The 18750-nt window shown below is 48.3% G+C and overlaps 1 protein-coding gene across 1 annotated transcript in view; it reads right to left on the bottom strand.

The window, feature by feature from the left end:
- Positions 1-18750, bottom strand: part of LOC309553153 (store-operated calcium entry regulator STIMATE-like) — a 177549-nt gene that overhangs the window by 75029 nt on the left and 83770 nt on the right. The gene's annotated exons all lie outside the window — the stretch shown is intronic.

Here is an 18750-nt window from a genome sequence, read left to right as displayed (position 1 = left end):
TCAGCTGCCGGGGATTACACCTCCTGTGTAACTAAGCTGGTAAAGCTTTTAAAGCGCTGCCTATGGGGAATTTTAGGTACCCTAATTTGGCGCCGTTCTACAGACAGATGCAATTTTAAAGCCTGAAATGTTAGGTAACTATTTACTCAGCATTACATAAACTTTTATATTTTCCCAAAACAATTGGGTATGATATTGTATTTTTGTGCATTAAAATTCATTGAATTATATTTTTTCCCCAAAAATTTGCATTGAAAACAGCTGCACAAATATCGTGCGACATAAAAATATGCCCACCATTTTATGCTTTAGGACCTCTTCTAAAAAAAAAAAAAAATCGGATTTTTGTAAGATCTTACCGTAAAATCCTTTTCTCTTAGCTCATTGACAGACGTAGTCTTCTTGATTCACAAGAACTGGGTTATGTTGTCTCCGCAGGAGTAGGACTAGGCAGAAAGAAAAAACGTTCTGGCTCCACCCTAGGGGCAGTCCCAGAGGGTATATCCTCCCTCTCTCTGCTACAAGGCATCAGTTCTGTCACAAAGCAGCAACAGAGAATTTAACCCAACCCAACTCAATGATAGAGGGGCGGGTACTACGTCTGTCAATGAGCTAAGAGAAAAGGATTTTACGGTAAGATCTTACAAAAATCCGATTTTCTCTGTCGCTCATTGACAGACGTAGTCTTCTTGATTCACAAGAACTGGGACATCCAGAAGCAGTGCCACAAATGAGGGGTGGGATTGACAGAAATCAAAATCCAATCTAGAAGGCCCAACCGGTGCCAAACTAGAAGTTTTAAAGGCTCATTATAAAGAATGAGACTCAAATAAAAATTCCAACGGAAAAAAACCCTCGAGGTAGACCACTGGTCTCCTCAAATGGCGGCCTGCAAAACCTTGCGGCCAAACGAGGCATCAGACGATGCCATTACATCAACTTTATAATGTTTTGTAAAGGTATGCACCGACGACCAGGTAGCCGCCTTGCACACCTGGACCACTGACGCCTGATGGCGAAAGGCCCATGATGCACTAAGTGCCCGAGTGGAGTGCGCCTTAACAGGGAACGGGGGCTCCCGACCCTTAATAGAATAAGCCTGTACCACCGTCTGTCTGATCCATTTGGAAATAGTCGCGGCAGATGCAGGCAACCCCTTTTTGGGTCCATCCGGGATCACAAAAAGTGAATCCGTCTTGCGAAACGAGTCTGTCGTTTTCAAGTATACCCTGATCGCCCGGACCACATCCAAGGAGTGTAAAGCAAACTCCCGAGGATGACTGGGCTTAGGACACAGGGAAGGTAATACAATTTCTTCATTCAGATGAAATTCTGAAACCACTTTTGGTAGGAAGGATGGATTCGGACGAAGAACCACCTTATCTCTATGAACCACTAGATATGGGGAACGACAAGATAATGCGGCCAGTTCTGACACCCTGCGTGCAGAAGTGATAGCCACCAAGAAGGCCACCTTCTGGGACAACGTAGGTAGAGGAATCTCCCTAATATCTTCAAAGGGAGGTTTCTGAAGAACCGACAATACTAAATTAAGATCCCAGGGTGGTAACGGCGCGCGCACTGGCGGAGCCAGATGTCGCACCCCCTGGATGAAATTCCGCACCAAGGAATGAGTAGCCAAAGGCTTCTGAAAGAAGATAGCTAATGCTGAGACCTGACCCTTGATAGTACTCAAGGCCAGTTTCTGCTCAACCCCTTGTTGCAGAAAAGCTAATATTCGACTAACCGAATAAGACCGTGGACGGAACCCCAGAGGTTCACACCATGCAATGTAGGACTTACATGTGCGATGATCAATCTTTCTGGAAGTCGCTTTCCTTGCTTTAACTAAAGTAGGAATAACTGAAGCTGACAATCCCTTGTCCTTCAGCACCTGGGTCTCAATAGCCAGGCCGTTAAAGCCAGCGATCGTAAAGCAGGATGGAAGATCGGTCCCTGAGACAGTAGGTCCTCCCTGAGAGAAAGTCTCCACGGGACGTCCGCCACCAGTCTGACCAAGTCGGCGTACCACGCTCGGCGAGGCCAGTCCGGAGCTACCAGGATTACTGGAATTCCTTCCTCCTCTATCCTGCGAAGAAGTCTTGGCAGTAACCCGAGAGGAGGGAAGGCATACATTAGCTGGTATTGCCCCCACGGGGCGATCAGTGCGTCTGCGGTCTCTGCTAGAGGATCGCGGGAGCGAGCCACGAATCTCTGTACTTTCCTGTTGAATCGTGATGCCAACAGATCCACATCCGTGGTGCCCCAACGTAGGCACAACTGGTGGAAAACTTCTGGATGGAGGGACCATTCCTCCTGATCCAGAGTCTGACGGCTGAGATAATCTGCCTGCCAATTTTCCACCCCCGGAATGAACACCGCAGAGATCGCTGGAACAAATTGTTCCGCCCAGCGAAGAATGCAAGCCACTTCCTTGGCCGCTCGGACACTCTTGGTGCCCCCCTGGTGATTGACATAAGCCACGGCCGTGGCGTTGTCCGACTGGATCCGAACCGGGCTGCCCTGGAGCTGCTCGGTCCAGTGAATCAGACAAAGTCTGATCGCTCTCAGTTCCAATACATTTATAGGCAACCTGGATTCTTCCGGGGACCAAAGTCCCTGGACAGATAACTGACCGAGAATTCCTCCCCATCCGGATAGACTGGCATCCGTGGTCACTATCGTCCAATATATTGGCAGAAATGACTTTCCCTGGCTGAGCATCTGGTCTGTTTGCTCAATCGGATCCGATTGTCCAGGGATTCCGGATTCCGATTCCATCTGAGAAGAATCTCTTGCTGAAGAATTAGGGTATGGGACTGGGCAAATGGGACTGCTTCGAAGGAAGCCACCATCAACCCCAGAACCCTCATGCAAGTTCGAAGAGAAGACCAGCTGTTGGATAGTAACAACTGGACTGCTGATTGAATCTTCCGGAGTTTCCCTACCGGAAGGAAAACTCTTGTCCTGACTGTGTCTAGAATTAGACCCAGATATTCGAGCCTCTGGGTGGGAACCAGAAATGACTTTTGCTGGTTCACCAGCCACCCGAATTCCTGTAAAGAAATTATAGTAATTTCTATGTTTTGTAGCAGGGTCTGAGGAGACTCTGCATGAAGTAGGAGATCGTCTAGGTAACCTAGAATCGATATGCCTCTTTGGCGCAGTAGTGCCAACATTGGGGCCAACACCTTCGTGAAGACCCGAGGAGCCGTGGCGAGACCGAAAGGTAACGCCACAAACTGATAGTGGTTCTCTTCTACGGAAAAGCGTAGAAACCGCTGATGTCCTGCGAAAATGGGAACGTGAAGATAGGCGTCCTTGATGTCTATGGACGCTAGGACATCCCCTGGATGCTGGAAGGCTGCTACTGTGCGAATGGATTCCATCTTGAATTTTCTTATGTTGAGAAAGGAATTGAGTACCCTTAAGTCCAGAATTGGACGCACTTTGCCCTCTTTCCTGGGTATTGTAAATAGGTTTGAATAAAACCCCTGAAAACGTTCTGTCCAAGGAACGTGGACTACCACTCCTTGTTGTAGTAAATCCGTGACTGCTCTCCGTAGATCTTCTAGACGATCCGGGGATAGTCGGATATTGGAAGGGAAGAATCGCGCCGGTGGAAGAGATCCAAACTCGATCTTGTACCCTGACCTTATGACTTCGCAAACCCACTTGTCCTGGATTCTGGAAAGCCATGGATCCGGGAACCGGCGAAGACGTCCCCCCACCCCAATTATGGGTGGGGGCGCACCTTCAGGCTTTGGACGATTTATCTTCAGGTCTGGAGGGGGCGGGCTTTTGCTTGCCCGACCAACGTCCCCTGAAGCCTCCTGAAGGAGCTTTGGAGGACTTAATTTTTTTACCCGCGGGACGAAAAAACTTTTTGTGAGCAGAGAAAGAAGGCCCTCGTCTTTGACGAGGTCCTTTACCTTTAACATTTTGCGGTAAAAAGGTGCTCTTTCCTCCCGTGAGATCCTTAATGATCTCATCTAAGTTGGCTCCAAATAGACGCTCTCCTAAAAAGGGGATATTAGCCAATGCTTTTTTGGAACCTTGGTCGGCTAACCAACCTTTTAGCCACAGTGTACGCCTGAGAACCACTGCTGAAACTGATGCTCGCGCCAATAATGGAGTGGCGTCTAACGCCGCATCACACACAAACTGTAACCCCTGTATCATTTGTTCCAACAAATCTGATACCGCCTGAGGGACTTCTTCTAAGTCCCGGCGCAACCACTTGGTCCATTCAGTTACAGTCTGCGAAACCAGTCCAATAGCAATTATTGGTCTGAAAGCTGATCCAATCAAGGAAAACATGGTGCGAGACATAGCTTCTATCTTGCGATCCACTGGATCTTTAAAAGACGGAGCGTCTTCTAAAGGAATAACCGTGGCTTTATTCAATCTAGCAATTGGTGAATCTACCACAGGTGGTTCTGTCCATTTCTTAATGAGGGTTTCCTCAAACGGATAACGCCTGTTAATGCGTTTAGAAATAGCAGAAGTGCGTTTTGGCAGACTCCATTCTTCTTTGATTGGATTGCCAAAACATTTGGGCAATGGAAAATCCTTCGCTACTTTGATGCGTTTTTTAGTCCCAAAGGGGATTTCAGTTTCAGCTATTTCCAACGGAATACCCTGTAATCTTAAGGTTTCTTGAACAGATACAATGAGTGCGTTTACCAACGCTTCCTCTCGGGCTATGGCTGATGCCGAAACATCCTCCTCACTGTCTGAAGAGACAGTACCCGAGACACCAATCCCAGATGAAGTACCTGCAACTGCAGAAATAGGCTCAGATTCTGAATCCGAAGTTTCAGATAATAAGGGGTTAGGCGGGGGTCGCTTTCTTGCGCCCTGTCCCTGACAAGCCACTTCCACCCGGGACACAAAAGTTTCCATAATAGCTGACAATGATTCAACCGTCAGTGGGGTGCTGGAGGATCCTGCAGACACCTCGAGGGGATCCGGTGGAGATACATGAGTGGCAGGGTCCATGTTAATTCAAGACACCTCTGCCAGAAAAAACAAAAACTTTTTTTTTTTTTTTTTAAATAAAAAATACCTCTTTTTTTTTTATGTGTATCCCCCTAGCGCAATAGCGCCCCTCAGAGTACCTGCTTCTCAATCCCCAGAGAGAGAGAGAGAGAGGGACCCTCAAGGCTCACCACTCGATGCAGAGAAGTTTCCAACCAACTGCAGTCAGCGTCTGTCTTTTACAGACTGGAAAGAGCTGTGTTAGTTTTCCCGGGTAGAAGGACGTGGCTCCGCCCCCTGTGTATGCCTTCCGGTGTTGTGACAGAATGCTATACCCCCTCAGATTGCTATACCCTCGTCACTTCCGCCTCGGTGCGCATGCGCACAAGGCATTCTGGAGGTCCGCCGAGAAGCGTTCTTACAGGGGGCGGAACAGTTCTTACAGGGGGCGGGGCGGGAGGCGGTAGATGCAAATATCATCTAGTCCTTACAAGGGGCGGGGAGGATTAGTAGACATCGAGTTCTTACAGGGGGCGGGGCAGGGAGGATTAGGAGACTTGCGGCCGTGTAATAAATGTATTAAAAGTAGTTCCTTCGGTACCGCTGTATACTAAATAATAATAATAATAATAATAAAATAATGAATATTACTATTAAAAAAAAATATATATATACACACATATTCCTTCGGTACTGTATACTAAATAATAAAATAATAATAATAAAGTAATGAATATTAGCATTAAAAACAATTATATACACATATATATATATATATATATGGAAGAATAAAAAAAAAAATATATATATATATATATATTGAAGATAAATATTAAAAACCAAATATGAAATATCAGAATAAAAAAAATTAATTACACACACACATATATATATATATATATATATATATATATATATATATATATATATATATATATATATATATATAATTTTTTTTTCTAATACTTCTAATACTGATATTTCATATTTGGTTTTTAATATTTATCTTTAGTGTGTATGTATATATATATATATATATATATATATATATATATATATATATTTTTTTTTTTTTTTATTCTTCCATTTATATATATGGAGGAGTGGGGGACCAGTCATGTAACTATAGGTGCAGTCACGCTAGGGAAAGTAGAGGGGCCACAGCTCAGGCCCTGAATAAGTCCAGGGTCCCAAATTTGGCAAAGAGATAGGGGAGATCTTCATTTACCACTCTTAAAATGTTGGAGTAGCTAGCCTCAAATTTTTTGGTCAACTTTTTCAGGGGCCTCTTGGCAGGGTCGTCACAAGGGGGGTGCAGGAGGGCATCGAAACCCGTGGCTGCCGAGTGGGTGGGGGGGTCGGCGGGACTGGGCGCACCCGATCAGGGGGCGGCCGCGCTGTCCCGCACCCCCCCAGGGTGCGGTCGCAGGAGTTGCTGGCGATGTGCGCACCGCCGCCGGGGCGGGAGGCCGTGGTCGCGAGGTCGGGACGCCCTCGGATGACGGCCCGGGAGGAGGAGTGGGGCCGGAGGCCACCGTTCTCCCGCGGGGAGCGCTCCTAGGGCGGACCTGGCCGCGACAGACCTGCCGGCCGTCCGGCGGCGTCTGTCTGGCCGTCTGGAAGCTGATTCGGGTCCTGGCAGACTCACCTGGCCCTCTGCGGTGGAGGTCCAGCGGACCGGAGGCGGGGCGCCTCCGACCACGGGGGCCGCAGGGAACGGTCGGCGGGACCGGCGGGACCAGCGCTCCCGAGGCGGACGGGAGGGGGGCGAGGCGCCCTGGGCGGTGGGCCAACATCTGTCGCTTCGCCGTGGTCGAGGGCTCCGATAAACCACCCTCTCATATATCCGCAGCAGCAATTCCCTCCGACCCCCCTGCCCGACCGGAGTTCCAGGCGCGACCGGCCGAAAAACCGGAATTTCGGTCCGCTCCCCTGGAACTCCCTGCCGGCACCGGCCGGCAAATCCGTCCTCATCCGCCACTTCCGCGGGCCGCCGGCGGAAAATCGCGCAAAGTCCCGGGGGCCAGCTTGGATCGCGCGGCCAGCCTGGCGCGCGGTGCCGTTTCGCGGCCGGGGGACGGCAAAGTCCCGGCGGGCCAGTTTGGATCGAGCGGCCAGCATGGCGCGCAGTTCCGTTCCGCGGCCGGAGGGCTGCAGCCCCGGCGGGCCAGCTTGGATCAAGCAGCCAGCATGGCGCAGGGTGCCGTTTCGCGGCCGGAGGAAGGCAAAGTCCCACACAGTGCCAGGGTGTCTCTCCGGTCACCCTGGCACGGAAGCCGACTTCTCCCCACTGACGCCAAGAGCCACGGCCAGCAGGGTGAGCAGCTCCAGGCTCTCCCCGCCGGTCACCCTGACACGGAAGCCGTTTTTTCCCCTTTGACTTTTTCAACTTTTTGGCCCCCGGGGGGTACGGCCGGAGGTGGCCTTGACGTGCCCCCTTAAGGGGGACTTCCAGAAAATTTATCTCGGGACCCCTGGTGTCCAGGGACCCCAAGCTTGCACCAGACCCAGAGGGGGTCCCGAATTCCCAGCCCACCGAGTTTCGCGTCCCTGCCGCCTATGGTTCCGGAGATATCGACCGGTAAAAAACGCAAGTTCGATCCGCCGAGGCCGCGGCTAAATCTCGGCGCGCTGCTCGCGGCGTCCCCGGCTGCCGGGGGCTCCCGCGTCCAGGGTCGGTTCTCCCCCTCCGCTTCCAGCTGGGAACCCCAAATTTTTCAGGGAGGTCGCCCGCCCCCCTGGCGACGTAAAACACGGAGCTTGAACCTCCGGTCGCCCCGGGGTCCGGAGTTACGGCGGGTGTCCCAAAACCTTTGAACATCCGGACTTTAGACTTATTCTTGGACCCAGAGAGATAGAGCCAGCAGGTGCCTCGATGCACAGGCCAGACTGGGAATAAAATTCAGCCCTGGAAAAAAATTCATACCAGCCCCATAGCATTATTATACCGGCCCAACAGCATAACGCCATTATTTTCTTGTTCATAAAAGGGAAAACCATGCATTTTAAAGCAAATTTGAAGAGTGTATTATATACAGATAAGATAGATATGAAAGCATATAGGGCTTTATATATAAAAGAGCAAATTCTAGTTAAAAGTGGTAAAAGTACGGACATGGTAAAGGAAATGTCAGAGGCTGTGCGGACATGGTAGAGGACATCAGGGCCTGTGCGGACATGGTAGAGGACATCAGGGCCTGTGCGGACATGGTAGAGGACATCAGGGCCTGTGCGGACATGGTAGAGGACATCAGGGCCTGTGCGGACATGGTACAGGACATCAGGGCCTGTGCGGACATGGTACAGGACATCAGGGCCTGTGCGGACATGGTACAGGACATCAGGGCCTGTGCGGACATGGTACAGGACATCAGGGCCTGTGCGGACATTGTACAGGACATCAGGGCCTGTGCTGACATTGTACAGGACATCAGGGCCTGTGCGGACATGATACACGACATCAGAGCCTGTGCGGACATGGTACAGGACATCAGGGCCTGTGCGGACATGGTACAGGACATCAGGGCCTGTGCGGACATTGTACAGGACATCAGGGCCTGTGCGGACATTGTACAGGACATCAGGGCCTGTGCGGACATTGTACAGGACATCAGGGCCTGTGCGGACATGGTACAGGACATCAGGGCCTGTGCGGACATTGTACAGGACATCAGGGCCTGTGCGGACATGATACAGGACATCAGGGCCTGTGCGGACATGATACACGACATCAGGGCCTGTGCGGACATGGTACAGGACATCAGGGCCTGTGCGGACATGGTACAGGACATCAGGGCCTGTGCGGACATGGTACAGGACGTCAGGGCCTGTGCGGACATGATACAGACCATCAGAGCCTGTGCGGACATGGTACAGGACATCAGGGCCTGTGCTGACATGATACAGGACATCTGGGCCTGTGCGGACATGGTACAGGACATCAGGGCCTGTGCGGACATGGTACAGGACATCAGGGCCTGTGCAGACATGGTACAGGACATCAGGGCCTGTGCGGACATGGTACAGGACATCAGGGCCTGTGCGGACATGGTACAGGACATCAGGGCCTGTGCGGACATGGTACAGGACATCAGGGCCTGTGCGGACATGGTACAGGACATCAGGGCCTGTGCGGACATGGTACAGGACATCAGGGCCTGTGCGGACATGGTACAGGACATCAGGGCCTGTGCGGACATGGTACAGGACGTCAGGGCCTGTGCTGACATGATACAGGACATCAGGGCCTGTGCGGACATGGTACAGGACATCTGGGCCTGTGCGGACATGGTACCATGTCCGCACAGCCCCTGACATCTCCTGTACCATGTCCGCACAGCCTCTGACATATCTTGTACCATGTCCGCACATCCTCTGACATCTCCTGTATCATGCCCGCACATCCTCTGACATCTCCTGTATCATGCCCGCACATCCTCTGACATCTCCTGTACCATGTCCGCACAGCCCCTGACATCTCCTGTACCATGTCCTCACAGCCCCTGATGTCCTGTACCATGTCCTCACAGCCCCTGATGTCCTGTATCATGTCCGCACAGCCCCCGATGTCCTGTATCATGTCCGCACAGGCCCTGATGTCCTGTATCATGTCAGCACAGGCCCTGATGTCCTGTACCATGTCCGCACAGGCTCTGATGGTCTGTATCATGTCCGCACAGCCTCTGACATTTCCTTTACCATGTCCGCACAGCCTCTGACATTTCCTTTACCATGTCCGTACTTTTACCACTTTTAACTAGAATTTGCTCTTTTATATATAAAGCCCTATATGCTTTCATATCTATCTTATCTGTATATAATACTATAATACACTCTTCAAATTTGTTTTAAAATGCATGGTTTTCCCTTTTATGAACAAGAAAATAATGGCGTTATGCTGTTGGGCCGGTATAATAATGCTATGGGGCTGGTATGAAATTTTTTCCAGGGCTGAATTTTATTCCCAATCCGGCCTGTGCGTCGAGCCACCCGCTGGCTCTGTCTCTCTGGGTCCAAGAATAAGTCCAAAGTCCGGATGTTCAAAGGTTTTGGGACACCCGACGTAACTCCGGACCCCGGGGCGACCGGAGGTTTGAGCTCTGTGTTTTACGTCGCCAGGGGGGCGGGCGACCTCCATGAAAAATTTGGGGTTCCCAGCTGTAAGCGGAGGGGGAGAACCGACCCCGGACGCGGGAGCCCCCGGCGGCCGGGGACGCCGCGAGCGGCGCGCCGCGATTTAGCCGCGGCCTAGGCGGATCTAACTTGCGGTTTTTACCAGTCGATATCTCCGGAAACCGTAGGCGGCAGGGACGCGAAACTCGGTGGGCCGGGGGTTCGGGACCCCCTCTGGGTCTGGTGCATGTTTGGGGTCCCTGGACACAAGGGGTCCCGAAAATAAATTTTCTGGAAGTCCCCCTTAAGGGGGCACGTCAAGGCCACCTCCGGCCGTACCCCCCGGGGGCCAAAAAGTTGAAAAAGTCAAAGGGGAAAAAACAGCTTCCGTGTCAGGGTGACCGGCGGGGCGAGCCTGGAGCTGCTCACCCTGCTGGCCGTGGCTCTTGGTGTCAGTGGGGAGAAGTCGGCTTCCGTGCACTGTGTGGGACTTTGCCGTCCTCCGGCCGCGAAACAGCACCCTGCGCCATGCTGGCCGCTTGATCCAAGCTGGCCCGCCGGGGCTGCCGCCCTCCGGCCGCGAAACGGCACCGCGCACCAGGCTGGCCGCGCGATCCAAGCTGGCCCCCGGGACATTGCGCGATTTTCCGCCGGCGGCCCGCGGAAGTGGCGGATGAGGACGGATTTGCCGGCCGGGGCCGGCAGGGAGTTCCAGGGGAGCGGACCGAAATTACGGTTTTCGGCTGGTCGCGCCTGGAACTCCGGTCGGGCAGGGGGGTCGGAGGGAATTGCTGCTGCGGATATATGAGAGGGTGGTTTATCGGAGCCCTCGACCACGGCGAAGCGACAGATGTTGGCCCACCGCCCAGGGCGCCTCGCCCCCCCTCCTGTCCGCCTCGGGAGCGCCGGTCCCGCCGACGGTTCCCTGCGGCCCCCGTGGTCGGAGGCGCCCCGCCTCCGGACCTCCTCGTAGAGGGCCAGGTGAGTTTGCCAGGACCCGAATCAGCTTCCAGATGGCCAGACAGACGCCGCCAGACGGCCGGCAGGTCCGTCGCGGCCAGGTCCGCCCTAGGAGCGCTCCCCGCGGGAGAACGGTGGCCTCCAGCCCCACTCCTCCTCCCGGGCCGTCATCCGAGGGCGTACCGACCTCGCGACCATGGCCTCCCCTCCCGGCGGCGCGCACATCGCCAGCAACTCCCCCGATCGGGTGCGCCCGGTCCCGCCGACCCCCCCTCCCGCTCGGCAGCCACGGATTTCGACGCCCTCCTGCACCCCCCTTGTGACGACCCTGCCAAGAGGCCCCTGAAAAAGTTGACCAAAAAATTTGAGGCTAGCTACTCCAACATTTTAAGAGTGGTAAATGAAGATCTCCCCTATCTCTTTGCCAAATTTGGGACCCTGGACTTATTCAGGGCCTGAGCTGTGGCCCCTCTACTTTCCCTAGCGTGACTGCACCTATAGTTACATGACGGGTCCCCCACTCCTCCATATATATAAATGGAAGAATAAAAAAAAAAAATATATATATATATATATATATATATACACACTAAAGATAAATATTAAAAACCAAATATGAAATATCAGTATTAGAAAAAAAAAATTATATATATATATATATATATATATATATATATATATATATATGTGTGTGTAATTAACCGGTTGCCGACCGCCGCACGACTATATACTGCGGCGGTCAGCCCCGGCCAGGCAGAGTGACGTATCGGTACGTCACTCGCCTGTCACTGACTTGCGAGCCTATCGCGGGCGGGCGCGCGCCCGCCGCGGCTCGTTCACAGGCAAGTCAGTGCGTGTGACCGGCGGACTCGATGTCCGCCAGTCACACTGCGATCGCTCCTGTGAAGGGAGAAAGACAGAGCAGCTTGTGTAAACAAGCTGCCTGTCAGTTCTCCCTGTGTAAAAGTGAAGATCTGTCCGTTCTACTATGTAGAACGGTTGATCTTTGCTTTTACACCAATAGGAATGTCCCTACACAGTTAGAATCACGCCCCTAGGACACACTTAACCCCTCCCTGTCCAATAAAGTTAACCCCTTCCCTGCCAGTGTCATTTTTGCAGTAACAGTGCATATGTATAGCACTGATTACTGCAGTAATGTCACTGGTAACCCCAAAAGTGTCAAAAATGTCAGTCAAGGGTCTGATCTGTCCGCCGCAATGTCGCAGTACCGAAAAAAAAATCGCAGATCGCCGCCATTACGCGTTAAAAAAAAAAACACCAAAAATGACAAAAATCTTTCCCTTTGTTAGTAAACGCGATAACTTTTGCGCAAACCAATCAAAATACGCTTTTTGCGATTTTTTTTACCAAACATAGGTAGCATAAAACAAATTGGCCGAAAAATGTTAAAAAATTTTGATTTTTACTTTTTTTTTTGGGGAATTTCATATAAAAAAATGTGAAAAATATTGTTATTTTTGCAAAATTTACGCTCTTTTTTTGTTTATAGCGCGTGATCAAAAAATCGCACAGGTGATCAAATACCACCAAAAGAAAGCTCTGTTTGTGGGAAAAAAAGGACGTCAAATTCGTTTAGGTACAGCGTCGCACGACCGCGCAATTGTCCGTTAAAGTCACGCAGTAAAAAATCGCAAAAAAAACCCTGGTCCTTTAGCAGCCAAATCCTCCGGGGCTTAAGTGGTTAATTTTTTTTATTCTGATATTTCATATTTGGTTTTTAATATTTATCTTCAAAATATATATATATATATATATATATATATATATATATATATATATATATATATATATATATTTTTTTTTTTATTCTTCTATATATATGTGTGTGTATATAATTGTTTTTAATGCTAACATTCATTACTTTATTATTTTATTATTTAGTATGCAGTACCGAAGGAATATGTGTGTATATATTTTTTTAATAGTAATATTCATTATTTTATTATTTAGTATACAGCGGTACCGAAGGAACTACTTTTAATACATTTATTACACGGCCGCAAGTCTCCTAATCCTCCCTGCCCCGCCCCCTGTAAGAACTCGATGTCTACTAATCCTCCCCGCCCCTTGTAAGGACTAGATGATATTTGCATCTACCGCCTCCCGCCCCGCCCCCTGTAAGAACTGTTCCGCCCCCTGTAAGAACGCTTCTCGGCGGACCTCCAGAATGCCTTGTGCGCAGGCGCACCGAGGCGGAAGTGACGAGGGTATAGCAATCTGAGGGGGTATAGCATTCTGTCACAACACCGGCGTTCCCAGCTCTCCACGAGGTAGCTGGGCTCATCAAACATGGCCGCCCCCATACAGGAGACAATAGACTCCAAAAACATGGCGGTCGGCGTGACCTGAGGACATTCATGCACCCGGTCTACGGCAAAATGGCGGCGGACTGCCGAAATCGTTTTTCCCAGCACATCCACCTGCATCTCTGCTAAATGGCGGTTTATCGATCTGCAGGAGGTACACTACAATTAAGGTAGGATTATACCTCCTATGTCTGCTGTAATACTACAGTCTGCTGGGTAGAGTGTTAGCTCTCAAACCAAGTCCACTTCCCACCAAACACATGCTGTATTTACAAGGGGGACTTTTAGTGTCAGACAGATACTGACCATGTATGGAGGGGCCCATAATTCATACTGCCTCATAACGAGGAAAAAAGGGAACGTTTACTCACCATACCGAACCGACAGGCACCCTCTCTTCACAATTCCCTCTCCACCGGGGTGGGGGGTTGTGGACCACTCCGGACGCCTCGACTCTCTGGTTCCTGGCGTCCAAGCGAGACTTTTAACTCGCAAGGTCAGTCCCTCCAATGGGACTCCGTCGCGGCCGACCCAGCGCGGAGCTCTGGTCTGCAAGCGCTCGTAGGCAGAAACCGGGGTGACCACTGGATCTCAACATCCAGCCCGTCGCCCGGCCCCGCATACTTACTTGAATGTGTCGCGGCCGACCAAGCACAATGCAATGGTCTGCGCGCGCTCGTAGGCCGGCTGGGGTGACCACTAGTGTCGCCCAGTCCGGCGTATTTGCTTGAAGATCTCACAGGAAAAAACACTGGAGAAAAAACTACCTAAAAAATATTTTTTCTAAAAAAAAAAAAATCTTGCCAGGACCAGAGATCCCAGCAAGGAACTTGGGTCCTTACTCCTGACTAGACAGAAAAAAACTGATGCCTTGTAGCAGAGAGAGGGAGGATATACCCTCTGGGACTGCCCCTAGGGTGGAGCCAGAACGTTTTTTCTTTCTGCCTAGTCCTACTCCTGCGGAGACAACATAACCCAGTTCTTGTGAATCAAGAAGACTACGTCTGTCAATGAGCGACAGAGAAATAGATATATATATATATATATATATATATATATATATATATATATTTGGGGGATTTAAGTAGTTTTTCTATTATGTTTTTTTTTTTTTTTTTACATGTAGGAGAGGGATACCAGAATTAGAGTGGACTAGAAGGGGACAAGCTGACAGTAAGAGAGAGTTTACCTGACCAGGCTGTTGCTGGTCTTTCATTGTCCAGTCTGAAGTTGAAACAGAGTATACAGTAACTAAAAGAGTTTGAGAAACCGGTAGTTGTTGCAATTTTTAGGGCGGCTGTGCTGTGCAGGATCATGTGTATATATACGCATCATTCTAGACCTTCTGGGTACCGGGCGCAAGTCCGCCCACCGGTGGCTGGCTCCTGCTGTGATTTTACACAGCGGGAGCTGATTAGTGGGTCCTTTGAACCCGATGTCTGCCGGCACCTGCTATCATTCTGTAAACAGGCAGATTGCCGTTCTGTCAGTACAGAAGGCATGGATCCTGTGTCTCTGCAAAGCAGGTTCACAGATCTATGTATTCCCTTAGTAAAAGCACCTCCCCCACAGTACACAAAATCACTGGCTAGGCAACTAGTTAATCCTTTGACCCCCTTTCGCCCCCTGATGTTAACCCCTTCCCAGCCAGTGTCATTAGTACAATGACAGTGCATATTTTTAGCACTGATCACTGTATTCGTGTCATAGCGTCCCCAAAAAAGTGTCAAAACTGTCAGTTAGTGTCCAATTTATCCGCCACAATGTTGCAGTCCCACTATAAGCCGCTGATCGCCGCCATTACTAGTAAAAAAATAAATATTCTATAGTTTGAAGACACTAACTTTTGCGCAAACCAATCAATATGTGCTTATTGGGATTTTTCTATGAAAAATATGTAGCAGAATACATATTTGCCTAAACTGATGAAGAAATTTGATTTTTTACATTTTTTTTATCAGATGTGTTTTATAGCAGAAAGTAAAAATGATTGGGATTTTTTTTCAAACTCGTCGCTCTTTTTTTGTTTATAGCACAAAAATGTGATCAAATACCACCAAAAAGAAAGCAGACCTGAGGGACCAGTGCAGGTGAAACTAGCAGATGCCACACATTGTGTACAGCATGAAAGCAATATAGCAGCAAAGGACCAGAGAGAGAGAGGAGGATCAGAAAAACAGAGTATTAGCAGACCTAGGGGTTATTACTGGGTGGGGTGTGGGGGGGGGGGGGGAAATCAGCAAAGGTAGGTATTTCTACTGAGTGGGGGATTGGCAGAGCTGGGTGTTTCTACTGAGTGGGAGATCAGCAGAGCTAGGGGTGACTACATAGTGGGGAATCAGCAGAGATGTGGGTAAAACTAAGTGGGGATCTGCTAAGTGTGGGTACTAATAAGGTGGGGAACTGCTAAACAAGGGTACTAATGAGCTGGGGATCTGTAGAACAGGGATACTAATGAGCTGGGGAACTGCTGAATGTGAGTACTAATGATCTGGGGATCTGCCAAACGTGGATCTGCAGAATGGGGGGTATTAATTTGATGGGGATCTGCAGAATGGGGGGTATAATTTGATGGGGATCTGTAGAATGGGGGGTATTAATTTGATGGGGATCTGCAGAACGGGGGTATTAATGATCTGGGGATCTGCCAAACTTGGGTACTAATGAGCTGGGGATCTGCAGAATGGGGGTATTAATGTGCTTGGGATCTGCAGAACATGGGTACTAATGGAGCTGGGGATCTGCTGAGCAGAGTACTAATGAGCTGTGGATCTACTGAGCTGGAGTATTACTGAGCTGGGGGTACTAATGAGGCCCTTTAAAACACATAGAAAATCCACACACACAGGGTATTTGCCAAGCTTCATTAATAGAAAAATAATGCAGCGCCAAAGTGCACAAATCAGTTAGTGTAAAAATAATGATACACTAACTTATTTGTGCACTTTGGCGCTGCATTATTTTTCTATTATTGGTATTTTTGTGTAAAGTGTAGCACTGAATGTATGCTGCCATAGTGATTTATATTGATTCATCTATCAGATTACTTTGGGATTGCGATGATTATATTGGTTCTTTTTCTATTTCCAAAGCTTCATTTACACTTCAAAAACGCTTTACAAAACTGAATGATAAAACGGTAATAAGGGTTACTAACTAATGCAAGTGTAAACTAGCCCTTAAAAAGTTTTCTTTAGATATACAAAGTATTAAAAGAGATACATTTAATATAAAAAAAATCCAGTCGGTATTTGTTATTAAATTAAAATGGAGTCTCCATATTTAGCTTCTAATTATTATTTATATGGGATATTTGGTTTGCTCCTCTTTTCTCGATACTAACTGAAAACAGACCATCTGATCTGTGCTGGTGGCTGGGGACTGCAGAATATTTTCTATTCCTGGCTAGAAAGAAATCCTTTTTCTCCCAGATAATAAAGTGATCTGGCAATGCGGACATTTGCCCTTCTAGTTCATTTATGTGATTTATGTTTAGAATGTAAATTTTAACGATGGGTCCGCTTACAGATTTCCCTGCTAGGACTGATGGAGAGTTTTCTGTTATTTTACTCATTTGCTTTGTGCTGACTGCCAATTTGGGTGGAAGCTTGGGTAACTTACTAGCATGATTTTGGAACATGGTGAGAAAGATTCTAGGAGGAAACTCATCCAAGTAGAGAGAACACACCGGTTTTCAGTGCCACCTAAATAGCATTTATTTTGAAGAAGCACCGTGTATTACAAATAACTGGCTTCGGTTTTGTTTTTTGTCCTATTTTGCATGTTATTGGACACATCTACCCACTGTATTCAATGAGATAGTCTGATGTTTTCATAAAGCACTGATCCAATGCCTGCAATTCCCGAAGACTCAGATCACAATCAGATTGTATATAGAGTATCTGCAACTTTCACAGATACCTTTGACAAACTTTTTCCAGAGATCGGTGTTTTGGCTGATCGTCCTTCTCTGCTCCTACCAAGACCTTCTGCTCTCTAGCTCCCTTGTCTCCTCCTCCCATGCTTGTCTCCAGGACTTCTTGAGAGCCTCTCCTGCCCTCTGGAACTCACTACCCCAATCTATCTGGCTATGTCCTACTCTGTCCATCAGTGTTAATTTTTACATCAATTTCAATTTAGTTTTAGTTATAGTTATTTGGCTAAAATGCCATTTGAGTTTTAGTCCTATTTAGTCGACTAAAATCTCCAGTACATTTTAGTCTACTAAAATATAATGGGTTTAGTTAAATTTGAATGCATTATTTCTTCAGAACTGCCAAACATTATATACTCCTGGAGTAGAAATCTAATAACAGGTTTAATATTTATGGTATTAGAGTTTGAACATGCACTACAGAGACAGATTTAGCCGTTATAAAATTAAATTTAGTTTTAGCCATAGTCTTCACTAACATGCCATTTTAGTTTTAGTCATATTTTAGTCTTTGGACTAAAATGTTATTTTAGTATTAGTCGTATTTTAGTCTTTGGACATAAGTGTCATTTTAGTTTTAGTCGTATTTTCGTCATCCGAATTGTTTTAGTCGTATTTTAGTCAACTAAAAAAGTATTGATTTAGTCAACGGAAATATTTTAGTCGACAAAATTAACACTGCTGTCCACTTTTAGGTGATCCCTGAAAACTCATCTTTTAAGTGAAGCCTATCCTGCCTTTTTCTAAAAAAACAAATCTTCTATTTCTCTCATCAGTTCCTCCCTCACAATTATTACCTTTTGTTCCACTAGGTCCTCCCGATTAGATTGTAAGCTTGTAGGAGAAGGGCCCTCCCAACCCTCTTGGCTCCCAATTGCCCAGCGAATTAAATTCAAAATACTAACCACAACATACAAAGCCATTCACAACTCTGCCCCGAGCTACATCACCAATCCTGTCTCCAAATATCACCCAAACCGTCCTCTCCGCTCCTCTCAAGACCTCCTACTCTCAAGCTCCCTTGTCTCCTCCTCTCATGCTCGTCTCCATGATTTCTCCAGGGCCTCTCCCATCCTCTGGAACTCTCTACCTCAACCTGTATGGCTATCTCCTACTCTAGCTGCTTTCAGGCAATCCCCGAAAACTCATATCTTCAGGGAAGCCCATCACACCGCCAACTAATCTGCCATCAGCTCATTCCCTACTCTTACCTCTTGTAACACCTGCCCCACCCCATTAGATTGTGAGCTCTTCTGAGCAGGGCCCTCTAAATCCTCTTGCATTTTATTGTATTGTATATGTACTGTCTCCCTCTAATATTGTAAAGCGCTGCTTAAATTGCTGGCGCTATAGAAATCCTTATTAGTAATAATAATATTGAATTATATGGTCTCCCTTTATATTGTTAAGTGCTGTGCATACTGTTGGCACTAT

Source organism: Pelophylax lessonae (genome assembly GCF_965119305.1).
Source record: "Pelophylax lessonae genome assembly, chromosome: 4".
Classification (NCBI taxonomy): Eukaryota; Metazoa; Chordata; class Amphibia; order Anura; family Ranidae; genus Pelophylax; species Pelophylax lessonae.
Note: the sequence above shows the minus strand (reverse complement) of the source record. Positions and strands in the feature narration are given on the sequence as shown.